The 23,142-nt window shown below is 38.4% G+C and overlaps 1 pseudogene across 1 annotated transcript in view; it reads right to left on the bottom strand.

The window, feature by feature from the left end:
* The window catches only part of LOC309656871 (coiled-coil domain-containing protein 167 pseudogene), a 586,379-nt pseudogene that overhangs the window by 74,277 nt on the left and 488,960 nt on the right, over window positions 1–23,142 (bottom strand). Inside the window, exon 4 of the transcript XR_014268334.1 lies at window positions 18,712–18,819. The product of XR_014268334.1 is annotated as a coiled-coil domain-containing protein 167 pseudogene (transcript). The remainder of the gene's footprint in view (window positions 1–18,711; window positions 18,820–23,142) is intronic.

Here is a 23,142-nt window from a genome sequence, read left to right as displayed (position 1 = left end):
CATTTGTAGAAGGTTTTGTATTAAGTTGTCTATATTTATTATTGTTGGTTTCAGCTCTGGTTTAAGAAAAAGTATTCTGTTTTAAAATATTTCAACATAGGTATGTTTAACCTCATTTTTTGTTAGCTTCATCATAATATTTGTAAACTTTTAATGTATAATTATTATAAGCTTTTAATATAGTCAGAGTTTTATTTGCCAAATTAAAGTTAAAAACTATTCTTGATTACATATTAAATTTCCTGAATTTAGATATTAATTAGGAAATAATTTAGGTAAAAATGCAACTATTGTGTGCTCTGAATAGTGCAAGTATTTTAGTTTCACAAAATGTCATTCTTTTGTGTGTGTCTGTGTGTATACGTATATATATGTTTCTGAATTTGTCTCTTTATCTTTTAATTCACGGTTATCATAAATTCTACCTGAAACTAATAAATCTAGTAATAGCTACACATGAGGGTGAGAGGATAGGGTGAGGGACCTCAACGTGTATAAGCTGTTTGAATTTTTCTCATGCTTTTAGAAAGTCTGGTGATGTCTATGTACCTGTCACTGTGTCATGCAAAGCTGCAGAAAACCCAAGGGGCTTATGATTTGTTTGAGGGTGAAAGGTTGGGGGATAAAACATACATGAGAGTAACCACAGTAAAAGCAGCAAGTGATAAAGGACTTTGGATGAATACTGATAACGAATGTATGAGACCAGATGTGTTTGTCCAATTACAATAACAAGTGATAGCTCCAACTGCTACATGTGACAATGATGACTCAAGGTAAGATACTTTCCTATTTGAGGTTTAATTTTCCCTTTCCTTTTCTTTTTTTCCCTTCTTTTTTCCTATCCTCTCCTCTTCTGCTGGATGCAGACTTGCCCATTAAGATCAACTCGAAAGGTGACGTTTTAAAATAGTGTCTGCTGAATGACATCACTAAACAGTATACTTTAATTTTTAAAAATTTTGGTTTTTAAAAATTGCAAAATATTTCAGACATACAAAAAGTACATAAAATAACATTTTAACCCAAATAAGAATAACATTAGGCTAACTTTTTTTTCCCTGTTAAATGAACAAAACTGTTGACTAGCACACAGTACCCGTGTCCACTCCATCCTCCACCCCGTGCCAAAGTGGATATAGTCAACCTGTCCTACCAGGATTTGCTGGTGGCGTTGGAAGTCACCACACCTTTCATCAAAATAATCTGTCAATGTACACTCAGAATCCCAGCAATGTTTATACCTTTGTCTCAGTAACCCTGCATCTAAGCAACTAGTTTAAGAGAACAGTATAGGGAAGAGTCAGTTCTACATATGTAAGTGCATGTGTGCATGTATCCTCTGTTTATCTAAATCTATATGTTTATAGAAACTTGTAACTTTTAGCTTCATATCCATATTTCCTGTATTAGAAGAAAACAGGGCTGGCTCCGTGAGTGGGTGCCCAGTGCAGTTATACAGGGTCCCACATTCACACAAGGGTTCATGCTTGGAGTTTAATGCTCTGTGGTCACCATCTTGAAACTCTTAATTTTATCTTTGAATTTGTGTTTTGTAAGTGAAGTCCAATGGGACAGTGGAGCATGCAGAGGGGGGCTTGGAGCCTTGATTTACTTGTGCTCCTGTCTCCTGCCACCTCTGTTGGACGGGTTCTTGGCCTCCCACTCCCTGAGACTGCCCAGTTGTTGCTGCTGACTTCTGTCTCTGGTGGGGGCATGGACGTGGTGGACAGAGGTTTGGTGGTCAAGCATATGCAATCCACATTGTGGGGTGAGGCCCCAGACACCTGTGAGGGTCTCCACTCACCTTGAAGTGCTCTGTTGCATGTGCAACATTGAATAGCCAATAAAAAAACACCTGAAAAAGGTTGAAAGAGAAACCACAAAAGAAATATCATTTTTCTCTGCTTTTGTGGACAAGGAACCCACATTTGCATTTTACACAGGGCCCCATAAATTATGTAGCTGGCTCTGGAAGAAAAATTCTAGTAGGTGAAATTCAGAGGGCTTAGGGTCCAATACAGCTTTACCAAAAAGTTATTCTAGATAAAACCAGACAAAGGCAAACTCATCCCCTTAGCTTCAGACCCAGGCAGCAGGGATCCAGCTGGGAAGAGAGAGAGTGAGCACAGAGCCCATGGCATTCCCGTGGTCAGAGCTTATGGCTTTTCCCACACTGGTAAGAAAATGTCTTCAACTCTTGGCCCTGAAAGTTATTGCCCTTCTGGGGTGTGTGTGCGTGCATGTGTGTGCTTGTGTGTGTGTGTGTGTGTGTGTCTGTGTATGTGTATAGGACGGAGGTGTGGAAGTCAGTGCTTCCTGAGTCACTTTCTGCAATATTTCTTGTGGTTTCCCTCTTTGTTTCCTTTTTCTTCCATTTAAAGAAATCATCCCATTATTTGAGATGAGATTTGTCCCAGAGCTTTAGTTCTTGTGTGTGAAGATTTTTCTTCAAAGAAAAAAAAAAGAGCTAAGGTAGATTTAGCACGTCGGACAGACCCATCAATCTTGCCTGTAATTGAGGCTGCCATTGGTGAGTAGCCACTTGGGAGGAAATTGCTCACCCACGTGGAGTGAATGAACTCTTTCAGGGCGCTGGACTCCGCAGAGGGCTGTGCAGTGGCCTCCTGCCAGACGGTATCCTCCTGGTGCCTGGCTTGGCTGTAGACTCAAGTTCAGACCAGGGAGCAGTTTGTTCCTCTGGTCCTGCAGATAAGCGTCTGTTTGCTCTCCCTCTTCCTGGTTCAGCAGGGCTGAAGTCCCTTTTCAGAGGCATTGACATTTAAACGCATGAGGGCTTTTGGTGATGGGAACAGGAATGTGTACCCACGAAGAGCTTTGAGTCCCTTCGTTTGATGGAGGGAAGAGCAAGCAACAGTAGTTTTATGACGTCAAAGTGAAGGCTGATGAGGCCATTCCTGCTTCCAGTCAATTAATCTCTGGATCATTTGAAGCCAACTGTTTACAAAGAAATGCCAGCTCTATTTACAATAGCCAGGACATGGAAGCAACCTAAATGTCCATCATCGGATGAATGGATAAAGAAGATGTGGCACATATATACAATGGAATATTACTCAGCCATAAAAAGAAACGAAATAGAGTTATTTGTAGTGAGGTGGATGGACCTAGAGTCTGTCATACAGGGTGAAGTAAGTCAGAAAGAGAAAAACAAATACTGTATGCTAACACATATATATGGAATCTAAGGGGAAAAAAAAAAAGGTCATGAAGAACCTAGTGGGAAGACGGGAATAAAGACACAGACCTACTAGAGAATGGACTTGAGGATATGGGGAGGGGGAAGGGTAAGATGTGACAAGGTGAGAGAGTGGCATAGAAATATATACACTACAAAACGTAAAATAGATAGCTAGTGGGAAGCAGCCGCATAGCACAGGGAGATCAGCTCTGTGCTTTGTGACCACCTAGAGGGGTGGGATAGGGAGGGTGGAGGGAGGGAGATGCAAGAGGGAAGAGATATGGGAACATATGTATATGTATAACTGATTCACTTTGTTATAAAGTGGAAACTAACACACCATTGTAAAGCAATTATACTCCAATAAAGATGTTTAAAAAAAACCCAAAAAACCAACAAAAAAACCCAAAAAACAAAACGATAAAAAAGAAATGCCAGCTCCATTGGCAGTTTCTCCATAATTGTCCTAAAGAATTAGCTTTACTTTTTCTTTCCTCTAACATATTCCAAATAATGCCTTGTTGCTGGAGAGCTTAAGTAAAATAGTTACCCATCTCAATCAACAATGTGAGATCACCTCTTTTATCTGTCAGAAGCGTTGGAGATAAATCGATAAGGAGGTGGAATTCCTGTGTTTATACTTTCAGATGATTTAACTAAAGGAACATTTAGCTGCCAGTCGTTTCTGTTTTGAAAGAAGCCCCTGCTTAGGGGCCAATGACTGAGTTAACATCTTCAATATTCTACATAAAATCCTTCAAGAGAAAGGCCTCTCCTCCTCTTGAATGAATTCCATGGCACAAAAGCCTTTGTGCTTCCTAGCTATTATTTGGAATGGCATGGTGCCTCGGAGAAGAGTCAAAAATCTCCCAATGATCTTTATGATATAGGGACTCTGATGGAACTATAATAGAACAAACAGCTTTGTGGAAGACACACTTAGACTTTCCAAGCCCATCCATTAGAAAGAATTGAGGATAGGGCTCTCTTCTGGAAAGGACTGGGCTAAAGGAGGTATTTATATTGGGGGCACAGTGAAGAGTCTAAGAAGGCAAAATCACAGAGATGAGCCCATAATTTAGTTGTGGACAAGATTGTTGAAAAATATTCCAAAGCACATTGTTCTAAATCTCTCAGCAATAATCAGCTTGGATTGTGGTTTTGTGTTGACTTGTTGACCTCTCCCACTTGCTAAAGTCCTCTAAGCTTAGTATTTGGAACAAACATAATCCTTAAAGGCTTAGTGAAAGACAGAATGGACGAAAAGACTCATTTCTATATGTTATGAGGTATAGAATACGGAGGAGCCCTCAGGGTGCGGTGATACCTAGTGCAAAGCACTTGATGTGTTCTTAAGGTCTTTGCCTCAAACAAGCCAAGATGAAAACGTTCAAGGAGAAAAGCGCTCCCTGAAGGGAAGGATGTATTGGCAACACCCAGCTTGTCTTAAGCAACATTAAACAATTTATAGCTCTTGATAGATGAGCTAGGAATTTGGAACATATATGCCCCTGGGAAATCAGCCAAAACCATTGCATGACTGTATATTTTAAATCTATAGCAACAGTGCAGACAAACTGAGGTTGTTCTCAACTCTGACCCTCATAGGGTTCCTCCCTGGCCAAAGCTGCTTTCTTTTTCCCTTGGTGTTCTCATTTTACTCCCTGGAAGAAAGCAAAATGTTCTGTATGGAATTTTCCCTGTATGGAATTTTATCTTTAAATTTCTGTAGCCAGTGAGGAGAGCTCAAGGGCACGTCTCAGGAAAATGGAAGGACCCAAGTGTGCAGCCTCTTCTTTTTCACAGTGACATAAAATTGACATGTGATTAACACTTTAATGGTCTAAATCAAGCACATTGAGCTTGGGTCGTTTATCTAACTCAGGGAAAAAAATCATGTTTTGACAAACAAATTCTATACAGTTCAACTAAGATCAAGCCTGTTAACCAGAATTAAGGGCCATAGTCAACTGTCCTTAGTAAATCTAAACCGTCATCTAAATAGACTCTTGAGAAGATGTGGGTGTCTAGAGTAATGTTTTTTCACAGGCCAACCTGACATGACAGGAACGTTTATCAAGGAACGAAATTCATGTCAGGCATGAACATGTTCAGCTGTCTCCTTCAGCGCTAAGCTTGAATTTGTCACAGCACAGGACTGTGCTTGCGCACCTGGTTTACCCAGAGACCTTTTTGTGTTTGACAGTTGCAGCTGTAGAATCCTAACATCCTTCTGATTCCTCAGAGGCAGATTAAATTGTCTTACTCATTTATTTATTTATTTATTTTTGGCTGCTTTGGGTCTTCACTGCTGCACGCAGGCTTTCTCTAGTTGCGGCGAGCAGGGGCTACTCTTCGTTGTGGTGCGTGGGCTTCTCATTGCAGTGGCTTCTCTTGCTGTGGAGCATGGGCTCTAGGCACCCAGGTTTCAGTAATTGTGGCACTTGGGTTCAGTAGTTGTGGCTCACAGGCTCTAGAGCGCAGGCTCAGTAGTTGTGGCACATGGGCTTAGTTGCTCCGCGGCACGTAGGATCTTCCCAGACCAGGGCTCGAACCCGTGTCCCCTGCATTGGCAGGTGGATTCTTAACCAGTGCACCACCAGGGAAGCCTCTTACTCAGTTTTATATCATATAGAGAAGAGCATAGTTTGATGGGCTTGGCTAGCATGGTGAAAGAGCAAAAGCCTGAGAATCAGGAATCCTTCGCTTCTGGGCATCTTAGGTGGGACTGATTTACACCCATGCCATAAAACACAGTGGAATGATGATTTCTCCGGAATGATCAATTCCTTCTGAGTTTCCACTAGCCTCATCCTGCACCTGCCCCCTAGGGCTGAAACTGGATCTGCCTCTGGAGATGAGATATTGTCAAAAGGTGAAGGGGGCAATCAGGTTTACCATTGAATAGCCTCGACTATGAGCCAGGGTAAGAGGCCTGGACTTGAAGTTAACAGATCTGGGTGCAAGTTCTGTTCTTGTCTTTATTTATTAAGTGTGTGTATTACTGGATTTTAGCAGGAAACAGAGGGTACACTCAAATCAGGTGATTTGAGGAGAATTTAATAAAAGGACTGTTTACAAAGCAAGAGCCAAGTTCAAGGAAAACAACAAATAATGCAGTATTTGGGGCTATTGACATGTTACCATCTCTAGGCCAGAAGGGGATAGGGAAGGGGGCCATGTCTGGAATGCCGAGGGGCCACCAGAAAGGAACGGTGCTTGGTTAGAGGGATAGAGCTCATGTGCTTGGCTAGAGGGATAGAGCTCATGCACTGAGATCCAGTAAGAAGGGAGCAGGAGAAATAAATGCCCAGGGCCTACTGTCCATTGCCCTCCCCTCTCCTACCAGTGGCTCCCGTTGGCCGAGCCCGGTGAGAAGCCAGAAGCCCAGGGGATGGTAGCTGCAGGCTAATGGCTTTCGAGACACAGAAGGCAGAGTAGGAGGAGTGGAGAAGGGAGGGGAATGGGTCTGGAGTGGCACACGGAAGGTACCCAGCACAAGGACCATGGAAAGACTCCAGTTGAGTAATTTTCTTCTCACCCGGGGAAGGGAGCTCTACTTAGCCCACACGGGGAGGGGGAAGGGTAAGCTGAGGTGAAGTGAGAGAGTGAATAGGTGAAATACAGAAAACATGCTTTGTAAACTGCAAACTGAAATATAGTTTAATTGAAAATATTCACTCTTCATTTCCAAGGGTAGGTTTTCATACAATTCAACCCATTTGCAGATCTAGGAAGAACTGCAGTAGACAGTGACACTGATTCAGTAGCAGGAAATCATTCCCATGCTGGCTATACTGCATTTTGATTTATTGGGGGCTGTAGATTGGAAAGGCCAGCTTTCAGAGTTATGAACTTGTGACCTGAAATTTCAGTTCTTTTTCATTTATACATAAGCATGTAGCACATTTTCTTCTGTGAGGGGCTTCAGAATTATAAGCCACTAGTTTAGCATTATTGGGAAGAATGGTGTCACTTGATTTATTTGCTCAATACTCATTAAAAAAAATCTATGTCATAGCTTTGCTAACTCCTACCATAGCTTTCATCTCCCTCCCAGTGGAAATTGGCAGGATTTCAAATCTTCTGGAGTAAAGAAAATGTGCCCAGACTCAATATCATTTGTGGGAAAGGAATATATAAAAAGTTGAATTTTGTTTTAAAAAACTAACAATTCTCTCATTTATTTTTTATTACTTTTAAATTTTAGTTCTATTATTTTGCTTGTGTATATGTATGTGGATGTATTAGACCTAAAAACTGGAGAGTTTGAATTTCCTGTGTCCCTTAGTAAAGGGCACGGAGGAATATGTGCTCCTAAAGCAGCTTCATCATTTAATTTCCTTTTCTTTCTCTCCCTTTCTCCTCTCCTTTCCCCTCCTCTCCTTTGTCATTCTCTTCTCTCTCTCCCTCCCTCCTGCTTTCTTCCACACAGTCATGCATGAGCACATTCACTTAATACATATTTACACGTACCAGGCACTTCTTGAGGCTGTAGAGATACAGCAATGAACAAACCAAGAAAAACTGCTGCTTATATTCTTGTGTGGGAGATAGACAATAAACAAGATATACAAGTACAACATGTTAGATGTTGGCAATTGCTTGGGAGAAAAATAAATGAAGAAAGGGAAATAGGGAGATTTGAGTTGCACCTTTTCGAAGAGTGATCAAGGACTGTTCATATTTAACAGTATAGAGAGCACTTAACCAATGTAAAATGAAGTTGTACTATGTATTACAAATAGAAACAATTTTGGTTCTCAATCCTCTAACACAGAGATTTCTGAAAACTCAGTGAGGTTCTCTGAGTCCTGCATTTCTCACCTACAAAGTAACAGTGGTGGAGTGGGGGTAGGAAAGTAGAAGTGCTCTAACTACAGTGAAATGAATCTAGTGAGATATGTAAACATAATACTCAAAATCGCAGTCAGTTCTCTTGGCTCTGCTGTCAACATCTATCCAGAATCAGATCGCTTCTCCCACCTCCCTGCTACCATCTTGGTCTCAACCACCATCATATCCTGTCTAGTTTATCACAATGAATACCTAATGGCCTCCCAGCTCCTAACCGTACATGCATCAGCTAGAGTGAGCCTTCAAAAAGTTGGATCTTGTTGGTTCAAACCCTGCATTGGCTCCTAAAGTCCTTTTAGTGGCCTTTGAGACCCACTCTGACTTTCCCACAGCCCTGTCCTCACTCACTCCCCTCTGGCCACACTGGCATCTTCCTTCTTTGTTGAATGTCAAGAATCTTCTGCTTCTTAGGCCTTTGCTTTATCTTCCCTCTGTTTGGAACTTAGCCACTTCACTAACTGCCTCGTCTTCGCTCAGTTCTCTTCTTTTCAAAGAGGCCTGTGTTGACTACCCTAATTCAACTTCTCAACCTCTCCGCCTCACCATGTCTACCCTTGACCCCCATCTCTGGCTTGACTTTCTTCTTATTTCCATAGTACTCATCATTTTTACACATCTGATAACACTGCTAAATAATTAACTTATTATGTTTATGTGTGTTGCCACCTGCTAGAAATAACTCCATGAGGGCAGCCCATGTGCCAGGAACAGTGCCTGGTCCTGAGCAGGTGCTCAATAAGTATTTGTTAAGAAATAATGAATGCCATATATATATACACTCTTTTCCTACCTCCTCATTTTCTCTCATGCTGTTCTTGTTCCAAACCACTTTTCTCCACGCTCTTTAGTCGTACCCTACTGTTATAGGCTGAATGTTTGTGTCTCCCTGCCAGATTCATATGTTGAAGCCTTAATACCAGTGTGGCTATATTTGGAGAAGGGGCCTCTAAGGAAGTAATTAAGGTTAAATAAGCTCATAAGCATCATAATTCTATAGAATTAGTCCTTATAAGAAGTGACAACAGAGAACTTGCTCTCTCTTTCTATTCTTGCTCAGCAACGGCCATGTGAGCACACAGCAAGGAAGCTACAGCCCAGGAAGAGTGCCTTCACCAGGAACTAAATCAGCTAGCACCTTGATCTTAGACTTCTAGCTTCCAGATCCGTGAGAATTAAATTCCTGTTGTTTAAGCCACCCAGTATCTGGTGCTTTGTTATGGCAGCCCGAGCAGACTAATATACCTACCCATATGCTTAGACTCACCTTTAATCTCTCTTCCTCCATTAAGTCATTGCCAACTATATTAGTCCACACAAACATCCATTTTGTGACTTTCAATAGCATTTTTAGATACATGACAATTTTCAGAGTTTGATTAATTTGCATTGACTTGTTATCTGTTTTATGTGTGCACACTTAATCTCCCCACATGAAGTATAAGCTGTTTTATGAGGGTAGAGCCTGAAACAAATAAAAGTCCATGGTGCCAAGTTCTCTTTGAGGAAAGTAACTGTGCCTTATTCATAGACAGGATTATAGAATTATTTTATTGTCCAAGGTCACACAAATGGTCTTAAAATAGAATCGGATCCAGTTTTCATAAATCCTAGGCCAGGACTCTATTTTTGAGCAAGTACCATTTTGGAGCACCACAGAAGGTGCCCAAAAGGTAGACACTGAATTTATAAATAAATGAGACCTTTATAAAAATATATTTAGGGCAAAATGTAGTTTCTAAGTAGTTTCTAAGGACACCAAAGCAAGTCTTCCTGACACCAAGCTAAGGAATGAGTCACGGTATAAGAAATAAAATCCTGGATCTCATCTCATCTCTCAGTTATCTATAACGTCATGTACCAATTTCATGCTGTGTGAACAAGTGACAGAGTGGGACTGAAATAATGAGGAAGAACAGGAATCTAAGGGAAGGAATGTGAACTATGCGTTCATTGATCAAGCAGGCAGCAACTGAAAGGGCTAAGAGGATAAACACATTTAGATAATTACCGCTGTGAAAAAAATAAGTGACAGTCCTTTGGTGTATAAGATTATGGGAAAGGGGAGGCTGTTCTCCTGAATTAATCAGGAGCTTGCACAGACTGACTGGAGACATTATACATATATGTTTCCATATTATACATTTCCAGAAACTATACAAACTATCACCAACTAAAACAGGGTTTTCAAAATTCCTTTTCCTGGGTTAACATAGCATGTTCGGTGCTTGAGTTCCCAGTTCAGCCTGCAAAAGTCTCTTCAACCCCAAATAACCTGATTTTAGAGTAAAAACTAGATCAAACTGAAAATAATACAGTTTACTGCTGACGGTTAAGGAGAAAAATACTTCATTTGAGAACGGGGAGAAAATGGATGCACATTCCTGTAGAAATTCTGGAGGAATTTTGGGTATCTCTCAGTCTTTGAATAGTGGTATTGTTTATTATGTCTAATTTTTACTTGTAAAAGCACAAATTTTGTTTTCTTTCATAGGTACCTGCCTAGTACTACTTTTTCACATATCAAACAAGTCAAGCAAAAATGAATGGAAAAAATAAGAGGAATTTTTAACAGGAAACTGAGCAAGAGAAAGCAAAGAGAAAGGGGTCACAGAAAATGTGGCTTAAAAAGAGAGTGTGCTTGATGCAAACTATTATATATTGGATGGATAAACAACAAGATCTTACTGTATAGCACAGGGAACTATATTCAATATCTTGTGATAAACCATAATGGAAAAGAATATGAAAAAGAATATATATATGTATAACTGAGTTGCTTTGCTGTATAGCAGAAATTAACACAACATTGTAAATCAACTATACTTCAATAAAATTAATTAAGAAAAGAGAACATACTTAATGAGTGAGCTGGAGATGTGTAAAAGAAAGGAAGAGACTGAGTGTGTGGATAATCCAGTGCAGGTTGATAGAAAGAACAATGCTTTGGAATCCAAATTGACTTGTATTTGCATTCTGGACAAATTGTAATTTGGGACAAATTACTCCCTTTACTTTTATGACTTAATTTTTTCATCTGTAAAATGACAAAGTCTTTGCCTTATAAGATTGATGTGAAGAAGGAACACTTCTAAACTCATTCTACAAGGCCAGTATTACCTTAATACCAAAACCAGACAAAGACACTACAAAAACACAAACAAACAAACAAGAAAAGAAAATTATAGGCAGCATCCCTGATGAACATAGATGCAAAAATCCTTAGCGAAATATTAACAAACTGAATTCAACAATACACCAAAAGCATCACATACCATTATCAAGTAGGATTTATTCCAGGGATGCAAAGATGGTTAAATATCTGCAAATCAATCAATGTGATAAACCATATCAACAAAACGAAGGATGAAAATCATTTGATTGGGAATTCCCTGGTTAAGTGGTTAAGAAGCTGCCTGCCAATGCAGGGGACATGGGTTTGAGCCCTGGTCCGGGAAGATCCCACATGCTGCAGAGCAACTAAGCCCGTGCGCCACGACTACTGAGGCTGCACTCTAGAACCCGTGAGCCATAGCTGCTGAGCCTGTGTGTCACAACTACTGAAGCCGGCATGCCTAGAGCCTGTACTATGCAACAAGAGAAGCCACTGGAATGAGAAGCCCACACACTGCAACAAAGAGTAGCCCCCGCTCGCTGCAACTAGAGACAAGCCCGCATGCAGCAACGAAGACCCAATGCAACCAAAAATAAAAAAATAAATAAATTTTAAAAATCATATTATCATCTCAATAGATGCAGAAAAAACATCTGGCAAAATTCAACATCCATTTATGACAAAAACTCTCAATAAAGTAGGTATAGAGGAAACATACCTCAATATAATAAAGTCTTATATGACAAAACTACAGCTAACATCATACTCAATGGTGAAACGCTGAAAACTTTTCATCTAAGATCAGGAACAAGACAAGGATGCCCACTCTGGCCACTTTTATTCAACATAGTATTGGCAGCCCTAAACACAGCAATCAAACGAGAAAAAGATATAAAAGGCATGTAAATAGGAAAGGAAGAAGTAAAACTGTCACTATTTGCAGATAGCATGATACTATATATAGAAAATCCTAAAGACTCCACCAAAAAACTCTTAGAGCAGTAAAATTGCAGGACACAAAATTAATATACAGAGGGGCTTCCCTGGTGGCGCAGTGGTTGAGAATCTGCCTGCTAATGCAGGGAACACGGGTTCGAGCCCTGGTCTGGGAAGATCCCACATGCCACAGAGCAGCTGGGCCCGTGAGCCACAACTACTGAGCTTGCGCGTCTGGAGCCTGTGCCCCGCAACGGGAGGGGCCGCGATAGTGAAAGGCCCGCGCACTGCGATGAAGAGCGGTCCCCGCACCGCGATGAAGAGTGGCCCCCGCTTGCTGCAACTAGAGAAGGCCCTCGCACGAACCGAAGACCCAACACAGCCAAAAATAAATAAATAAATAAATAAAGTAGCTATAAAATTTAAAAAAAAAAGTTTCTAATTTAAAAAAAAAAATTAATATACAGAAATCTGTTGCATTTCTATACTCCAATAACAAACTTTCAGAAAGAGAAATTAAGAAAACAACCCCATTTACAATTGCATCAAAAAGGATAAAATACCTAGGAATAAATTAACCAAGGAGGCAAAAAAAACTGTACTCTGAAAACTATATGACACTGTTGAAAGAAATTGAAGACAACACAAATAAATGGAAAGATATATACCATGTTCGTGATTCAGAGTTAATATTGTTAAAATGTCCATATTATCCAAAACAATTTACAGATTTAACACAATCCCTATCAAAAAATCAATGGCATTTTCCACAGAACTAGAACAAATAATCTTGAAATTTGCATGAGACCACAAAAGACCCTGAATAGACAAAGCAAACTTCAGGAAGAAGAACAAAGCTGGTGATATCATGCTCCCTGATTTCAAACTATACTACAACGCTATAGTAATCAAAACAGTATAGCACTGGAACAAAAACAGACACATAGATCAATAGAGAGAACAGAATAGAGAGCCCAGAAATAAACCCACACACATATGATCAATTAATTTACAATAAAGGAGGCAAGAATATACAATGGGGAAAAGACAGTCTCTTCAATAAATTGTGCCGGAAAAACTGGACAGCTACATGAAAAAGAATGAAACTGGACTACTCTCTTGCACCATATACAAAAATAAACTAAAAATGGATTAAAGACTTAAATGTAAGACCAAAACCACAAAACTCCTAGAAGAAAACACAGGCAGTATGCCCTTTGACATCAGTCTTAGTAATATTTTTTGGATCTGTCCCCTCAGTCAAGGGTAACAAAAGAAAAAATAAACAAATGGGACTACATCAAACTAAAAAGCTTTTGCACAGCAAAGGAAACCAGCAGCAAAATGAAAAGGCAACCTACGAAATGGGAGAAGACATTTGCAAATGTTTTGTCTGATAAGGGATTAATATCCAAAATATACAAAGAAGTCATACAACTCAGTATCAGAAAACCAAACAATCCAATTAAAAAATGGGCAGGGAACCTAAATAGACATTTTTCCAGAGAAGATTTACAGATGGGCAACAGACACATGAAAAGATATTCAACATCACTAATCATCAGGGAAATGCAAATCAAAATCAGAATGAGATACCATTTTGAAGCTGTCAGAATGGCTATCAACAAAAAGACAATGAATAACACGTATTGGTCAGAATGCAGAGAAATGGAAACACACTACTGGTGGGGATGCAAATTGGTACAATTATTATGGAAAATAGTATTGAGTTTCCTCAAAAAATTAAAAATAGAACTACTATATGATCCAGCAATTCCACTTCTGGGTATTTATCCAAAGAAAATGAAAACACTAATTCAAAAAGATATATGCACCCCAATGTTCACTGCAGCATTATTTACAATAGCCAAGATATGCAGTAGATAAACGGATAAAGAAGATGTAGTATATATATATATATATATATATATATATATATATATATATATATATATATAAATAAACACACACACACACACACACAATGGGATATTATTCAGCCATAAAAAGGAATAAAACCTTGCCATTTGGGACAACACGGATATACCTAGAGGGTATTGTGCCAAGTGAAATAAATCAGACAGAGAAAGACAAATATCATATGATTTCACTTATATATAGAATCTAAAACACAAAACAAATGAACAAACAAAACAAAACAGAAATAAACATAGATACAGAGAGCAAGCTGGTGGTTGCCATAGGGGAGGAAGGTGGAGGGATGGGTGAAATGGGTAATGGAGATTAAGAGGTACAAACTTCCAGCTATAAAAAAAAAAATAGGGGGATGTAATGTACAGCACAGGGAATATAGTCAGTAATATTTTAATAACTTTGTATGGTGACTAGACTTATTGTGGTGATCATTTAGTAATGTATAAAAATATTGAATCACTATGTTGTACACCTGAAACGAATATAATGTTAGGTCAATTATACTTCAGTAAAAAACAAACAAACGCCCCTAAAACACTTAGTGGTTGAAACTAATGACAACAAGATTGGTGTGAGGATTAAATGAGAGAATGTAGCTGAGGCTGAGAGTAGGGGATTTCATAAATGATAGTCAGCAATAAAAGTACTTCTGATGCTGCTGTTGCTGTGAGCCAGCAGGGTGGGAGTATGCACAGAGGCAGTAGAGACAGAGCACTGGCTGGTTATTGTCTGGAATGAACTGGAAGAGAAAGGTGGGATGGGAGAGGGCATGGGAGGAGAACCAATGGAGGACCAGAGTATGCATATGTTGGACACTATTTCTACAGTACATGCCCACAGTGGAAGGAATAAATGCATAATGGAACGTATTATACTGTGCTCTGTTCTGCAGCGGAACTTAGCCTCAATTTATTTTCATTGAGAAAGCAGTATAATATCTCTGGGGTCTTTATCTGCAAGCACTGTTGTGTTGGTTGTAAATGTTATAAAGAAATTAGGGTTACAGCTCCAGGGCACCATCTCTGAGAAGCCTTGTGCAGTAAGGGAACAATAGAAGCAATGCTCTGTGAAGCATTGTATCTATTTATCATTTCCCCAGGGGACTATTAGAACACAACCAAGTCACAATGAGGTTGTAGTAAACAGTAAAGGACCTTTTCACATCTTTCCTAGGAGCAATTTCAATCTTCGCTTTGTGTCCAGCTTGGCCAATCCACAGCCTTGCTATCCCTGAATGATTTGTTCGTCTCTTTTTTTTTTTACCATAGGGATTCTCAGTTGGACTTTTTGGGGGGTGGTAGGGAGAGAGGATATTAGAAATAGGAGAGAAGCTTTTTCAAAATAAACACGCCAACAGCCTGTCCAGGTGGGCTTTGGTAACTGGCCCCCCAATGAGAGAAGTAATGATCACATCTAGGCCCAGTTTTTCCTTTCACAACTTGCAGGCAAATCTCTGAATCAGGTTTCTCTCCCTTATACCTGGATCTGTGGAAACCTTCTCTTTGCATTCCCCATCATTTCTCATCTGGCCTGAAATCCTCTAAAGAATCTCAGAGAGCCTGTTGCATTCAAGGAAAGATGGGCTTATTGATTAATTACTTATATTTTCGAGAGGTGATTGTAAGTAATTTTTAAAAGCTTTATTGAAAAAGAAATTGAAGATTCTCTATATGACAAGAGTCAATCTTCCAATTTTCTGTAGAAGCTAAAATTTATGGGAAAGAATGGAGAATTAGCTTGTGACTTGGTGGTGTGACCAGCACTCTTCTCTGGGAAGGAAAAAAGAAATCAATAGATGCAGGACCTGAAGGGACTTGCCAGGCCCCAGGAAATTCTGCATAGGGACCTAGAGTTATGACAATCTTCCTATTCACTTTTACGGAGGTCCCACAGTCCAAGGCATCGCCTAGATGTATTGTTTCCAAGGCAAGAAAAACCCACTGGGGTACTGAACAGAATATTCTAAGAATCTTTTAAATCAACAGCTCTGCCACTTGACCATGAGGAATGTGCCCTCCCCAGGGATGCCTGGAGAAGACGGAATGTGCACCAACAGTGGGGCCTTACCTCATCCTCCCCCAATCTCTGTGGGCCCTTGCTCTGCAAGGTGATAGCTGGACCTCCCTCCTTCTTGCTTCTGCTCTCTGGGCCAAACTGCCAAGTGGACTAGTCTTGCCTTCCAGTCTATCCATTTCATCCTCCAATGACAGTCTACACCCTCCTGCTGCCCCCTGGCTGCTCAAAACTTATTTTGGGGAACACAGTATATTAAAGTTTGCAAACCAATAGACAGCCTGTTTACAGATGTTTTATCTCAAGAGTCTTTTACATTTTTAATTAAAACTAGTAACCAACATTTGCAATTCAGGAGGCAAAATTCCAGATTCCCAGCTTCTCATGAAAAAAAAAAAAAAATCCAAAGTTCTAGCTTCAAATTGCTACAGTCCTCACCCTTCCCTCTTAATTTATTTTTTTTAATTAAAAACATTTTTATTTTACATTGAAGCATAGTTGATTAACAATGTTGTGTTAGTTTCTGGTGTACAGCAAAGTGAAGCAGTTATACATATACGTGTATCAATATCTACTCTTTTTCAAATTCTTCTCCCATTTAGGTTATTATGGAATATTGAGTAGCATTCCCTGTGCTATACAGTAGGTCCTTGGTGTAAATACTCCCACCATGGCTGATTTCAAACTATCCAATGGTTTAACAATTGGCTCTTATAAGCCAGTATGAGTTGGTTCCAGCACGTGGTGTTTGTACAGACTTTTCACCATACAAGGTCCCTTCCCATGCACCTTCTGAGCAGGTACAGTTTGGATTATTATCCATTTCAGAAAGAGAAATTGAGGCCCAGAGGGCTCTGTGGTTTTCCCAAGATCACAGAGATAGTGAAGATAGTACCAGAGAACAAGGCTTCTGACTCAATTCCAGAATTCTTACAAACATACTGTTTTGCACAGTACACCTTCAACTTTTTCAGACATTCAAGAATTCAAAAATTTACTACATATCCATCTTTTGTAAGGAAGCTAGAAGAGCATGTGTTCCACTAAAATGTAGGAGGAAGCATGTGATACAGGGAATAGGAATCCCACACAAGGCAGAAATTAAGGTAATCCCAAGGATGGTGAAGGGAGTGATACACCAGGAAGTCATTTTATGAGGATAGCCTTGCAACAGGCTGAATGCTGAACAAATCCAGATTAGAGTATATCAGAGGTTTTGGGAGAGAATTTTTCACGAAGAAAAATTGAATAATGGATTATAAATGTACCTAGAGGGATTTCCAAATTGGGGGAGAGTTGGGTGATAAATAATAAATAGATGGAAAAATAAGTAAATGAAAACAAAATAATTATTAATTCCAGGAAAAATCAAAAGCAGTCCAAATAAGGAAAGCTCCTTACAGCATAATATATCTCAGTTCTAAGTAGCATTTACATTATCAGAATAATGTAAACATTAAATATTGATTCAAGCAATATTATGGTTTAGCTATATTGGGAGAAGAGGAACTAAGGGTGTATCCAAGTCGTGGGGATAAGGTGTGTGTGGCTGTGTGTGTGTGTGTGAAGGGAAATACTTTCTTTTTATGATTAAAATTGAAAAATCAAGAAGTAGCATTATGAGCATGTCATTGAATGATAAGTAATTGAAAATGTTTGCCTCTTGGAACCATAAAATAGTGTATGTGTGCAGTGGAAAGTTGGGGGGGGAAGTTGGAGGGACTGTAAAATTTCATAATAAGTGTGGTGGAATGGTCTGGTTCTTTGAATAATATAAAAATACATCTTTGATTAAAAAACAACTAAAATCAAATTACTAATAAATTAATATACTCATATTTTCTTGTAATAAAAAACCTAGTGCAGTAATATTAATACCAGGCAAAAGCAAATCCATGGACTAGGAGTATTAAAAGAGACAGAGAGAGACTTCAGACAAATGGAATAATCTACCATGAAGATGTAGCCATTCTAAACTATAGACCTTATCTCATAGCTTCAGAGTACTTACCAAGAAAAAAAAAACTACAACAATAATTTTGTAAATTGACAATAATAATTAAACACCTTTATAGAATGTCCCAAAAACTCACAGATCAAGCAAACAAGGTAAGTAAGTATAGAAAAGATGTGAGTAAACTTGATCTGGTAATTGAATGTAGAATTTCAAATTTGACTACACATTATCTTTAAATATGCATAATATATTTACAAAATATTATCTAAATACTAGCCTAAATAGGACATCTTAACATAATATAATAATTTGATATCAAATACAGGCTACGGCAGAGAGAGTCTAAGGTGGTTCCTTTTATAATATCCTTGATGTTTGGTGTTCACGCCTGAATGCAATTCCCTCCCCTTGAGTATGGGCAGGACCTGTGATTTCTTTCTAAATAATAGAATACGGCAAAAGTGAATGGATGTCGCTCCCGTAACTATATTACATTATATATGACTATGTCTTACTAGCAGACTCTTTCTAGACATTCTAGCTGCCGGCTTGATGAAGTGAGTGATCATGTTGGAAAAAACCTGTGGACAGTCTATAGGAACTGCAGGCAGCCTCTAGGAGTTCAGGGCCTTTTACCTGACAGCCAACAAGAAGCTGAGCTCTCAGTTCTACAACCACAAAGAAATAAATTCTACCAACCTGAGTGAGATTGGAAACAGATTCTTCTCTAGTTAAGCCTCCAGACGAGAATGAAGCCTTCTGACACTTTGACTGCAGTCTTGTGAGACCTTTGGTATTATCATCCATCTAGAAAACCCAAGATAATCATTAAACAAACTATTAGAACTAATAAGGGAATATAGTCCTGAGTTACTCAGAAAACAAGTTAAACATATAACAACAATATGTACCAGCGATAATCAATTAGAAAATATAATAGAAAAAAAGATTTCATTCACAATAGCAACGACTCTACAGTGCCTAGGAATAAGTCTAATAATAAGTATGCAAGAAAAACTATACAGAAAAAAACTATAGAACTTTATTGAAGAACATGAAAAAGATCTGATGAAAAAGAACTATATACCATGTTTGTGAATGGGATGATTCAATACCGTAAAGTTGCCTATTTTCCTCAAATTAATCAGTAAAATCAGTGGGATCCTAATAAAAAATCCTCCAAAAAATGTTTATGCTACCTGACAACCTGAGCATCTTTTCAGTTTTTTCATGTGCTTATTGGTCATCTGTATAACTTCTTTGGAGAAATGTCTATTCAAGTCCTTTGCCCACCTTTTTAGTGTGGTAAAATACACAGAATATAAAAATTACCATCTGAACCATTTTAAAGTGCATACTTCAGAGGTATTAAGTACATTGATATTGTTGTATAACCATCACCACCTTCCACCTTCAGAACACTTTTCATCTTGCAAAACTGAAACTCATACCCATTAAATGATAACTTCCTATTCCCCCCTCCCCCCAGCCCAAGGCAACCACCATTCTACTTTTTGTCCCTAAGATTTTGACTACTTTAAGAATCTCATATAAGTGGAATCATATTGTCATTCTGAATTGTGTTATTTGATCTTTTGTGGTTGAGTCCTAGGAGTTCTTTATGTATTCTGGATATGAACGATTTATCAGATATATGATTTGCAAATATTTTCTCCCATTCCATAGGTTGTTTTTTCACTCTGTTAATTGTGCTCTTTGATGCACAAACTTTTTAAGTTTGATGTAGTCCCCTCTGTTTATTTTTGGTTTTGTTGCCTGTGCTTTTATTGTCATATCCAAGAAATCATTGCCAAGTCCAATGCCATGAAGCTTTCCCTCTATATTTTCTTCTAGGAGTTTTAAAATTTTAGGTCTTATATTTAGGTCTTTACTGTTTGAGTTAACTTTTGTATATGGTTTAAGATAAGGGTCAACTTCATCCTTTTGCATGTGGATATCCAGTTTTCCCAATACCATTTATTGAAGAGACTGCCCTTTCCCCATTGAGTGGTCTTGGCAACCTTGTTAAAGATCATTTGACCATATATGCCAGGGTTTACGTCTGGGTTCTGTATTCTATTCTATTGAGCTATTTGTCTGTTTTTATCCTAGAACCACATTGCTTTAATTACTGTAGCTTTCTAATGTTTTCAGATCAGGAAGTGTGAGTCCTCCAACTTTGTTTTTATTTTTTAAAACTGTTTTGACTATTAAGGACCCTTTGAGAGTCCACATGAATTTTAAGATGAATTTTTCTACTCTGCAAAAAGAGTTGTTAAGATTTTGATAGGGATTGAATTGAATCTGTAAATCAATTCGGGCAGTATGGACATCTTAACAATATTAAATCTTTCAGTCAATGAACATGAGATGTCTTTCCATTTGTGTCTTCTTTAATTTTTTCAGCAATGTTTTGTAGTTTTCAGTGTATGTCTTTCACCTCAATGGTTAGGTTTATTCCTAAGAATTTTGTTCTTTTTGATGCTATAACAAGTGGCATTGTTTTCTTAATTTCCTTTTTGGATTATTCATTGTTAGTGTATAGAAATGCAACTATTTTTATTTGAATTTTTGAATTTTATTTTATTTATTTTTATATACAACAGGTTCTTATTAGTTATCTATTTTATACGTATTAGTGTATACATGTCAATCCCAATCTCCCAATTCATCCCACCAGCACCACCACCACCCCCACGACTTTCCCTGCTTGGTATCCATACGTTTGTTCTATACATCTGTGTCTCTATTTCTGCCCTGCAAACCAGTTCATCTGTACCATTTTTCTAGGTTCCACATATATGCGTTAATATATGATATTTGTTTTTCTCTTTCTGACTTACTTCACTCTGTATGACAGTCTCTAGATCCATCCACGTCTCGACAAATGACTCAGTTTTGTTCCTTTTTATGGTTGGTAATATTCCATTGTATATATACACCACATCTTCTTTATCCATTCGTCTTTCAATGGGCAATTAGGTTGCTTCCATGACCTGGCTATTGTAAATAGTGCTGCAATGAACATTGGGGTGCATGTGCTTTTTTGAATTATGGTTTTCTCTGGGTATATGCCCAGTAGTGGGAATGCTGGGTCATATGGTAATTCTATTTTTAGTTTTTTAAGGAACTTCCATACTGTTCTTCATAGTGGCTGTACCAATTTACATTCCCACCAACAGTGCAAGAGGGTCCCCTTTTCTACCCACCCTCTCCACCATTTGTTGTTTGTAGATTTTCTGATGATGCCCATTCTAACTGGTGTGAGGTGATACCTCATTGTAGTTTTGATTTGCATTTCTCTAATAATTAGTGATGTTGAGCAGCTTTTCATGTGCTTCTTGGCCATCTGTATGTCTTCTTTGGAGAAATGTCTATTTAGGTCTTCTGCCCATTTTTGGATTGGGTGGTTTGTTTTTTTAATATTGAGCTGCATGAACTATTTATATATTTTGGAGATTAATCCTTTGTTGGTAAATTCATTTGCAAATATTTTCTCCCATTCTGAGGGTTGTCTTTTTGGTTTTTTTGTAGCTTCCTTTGTTGTGCAAAAGCTTTTAAGTTTCATTAGGTCCCATTTGTTTATTTTTGTTTTTATTTCCATTACTCTAGGATGTGGATCAAAAAAGGTCTTGCTGTGATTTATGTCAAAGAGTGTTCTTCCTATGTTTTCCTCTAAGAGTTTTATAGTGTCCGGTCTTACATTTAGATCTCTAATCCATTTTGAGTTTATTTTTGTGTATGGTGTTAGGGAGTGTTCTAATTTCATTCTTTTACATGTAGCTATCCAGTTTTTCCAGCACCACTTATTGAAGAGACTGTCTCTTCTCCATTGTATATCCTTGCCTCCTTTGTCATAGATTAGTTGACCATAGGTGTGTGGGTTTATTTGTGGGCTTTCTATCCTGTTCCACTGCTCTATATTTCTGTTTTTGTGCCACTACCATATTTTGTGCCACTACCATATTCTGTCTTGATTACTGTAGCTTTGTAGTATAGTCTGAAGTCAGGGAGTCTGATTCCTCCAGCTCAGTTTTTTTCCCTCAAGACCACTTTGGCTATTCGGGGTCTTTTGTGTCTCCATACAAATTTTAAGATTTTTTTGTTCTAGTTCTGTAAAAAAATGTCACTGGTAATTTGATAGGGATTGCATTGAATCTGTAGATTACTTTGGGTGGTAAAGTCATTTTCACAATATTCATCCTTCCAATCCAAGAACATGGTATATCTCTCCATATGTTTGTGTCATCTTTGATTTCTTTCATCAGTGTCTTATAGTTTTCTGAGTGCACGTCTTTTGTCTCCTTAGATAGTTTTATTCCTGGGTATTTTATTCTTTGTGTTGCAATGGTGAATGGGATTGTTTCCTTAATTTCTCTTTCTGATCATTTGTTTTTAGTGTATAGGAATGCAAGAGATTTCTGTGCGTTAATTTTGCATCCTTCAACTCTACCAAATTAATTGATTAGCTCTAGTAGTTTTCTGGTGGCATCTTTAGGATTCTCTATGAATAGTATCATGTCATCTGTAAACAGTGACAGTTTTACTTCTTCTTTTCCAATTGGTATTCCTTTTATTTCTTTTTCTTCTCTGATTGCTGTGGCAAGGAGTTCCAAAACTATGTTGAATAATAGTGGTGAGAGTGGGCATCCTTGTCTCGTTCCTGATCTTAGAGGAAATGCATTCAGTTTTTCCCCATTGAGAATGATGTTTGCTATGGGTTTGTCGTATAAGGCCTTTATTATGTTGAGGTAGGTTCCCTCTATGCCCACTTTCTGGAGAGTTTTTATCATAAATGGGTGTTGAATTTTGTCAAAACCTTTTCTGCATTTATTGAGATGATTGTATGGTTTTTATTCTTCAATTTGTTAATATGGTGTATCACACTGATTGATTTGCATATATTGAAGAATCCTTGCATCCCTGGGATAAATCCCATTTGATCATGGTGTATGATCCTTTTAATGTGTTGTTGGATTCTGTTTGCTAGCATTTTGTTGAGGATTTTTGCATCTATATTCATCAGTGATATTGTAATTTTCTTTTTTTGTAGTACCTTTGTCTGGTTTTGGTATCAGGGTGATGGTGGCCTCATAGAATGAGTTTGGGAGTCGTCCTCCCTCTGCAATT

The sequence above is a fragment of the Balaenoptera physalus genome, assembly GCF_965194825.1.
Source record: "Balaenoptera physalus genome assembly, chromosome: 3".
Classification (NCBI taxonomy): Eukaryota; Metazoa; Chordata; class Mammalia; order Artiodactyla; family Balaenopteridae; genus Balaenoptera; species Balaenoptera physalus.
The sequence above is the reverse complement of the archived record's forward strand: the minus strand, read 5'-3'. Positions and strand labels throughout refer to the sequence as shown.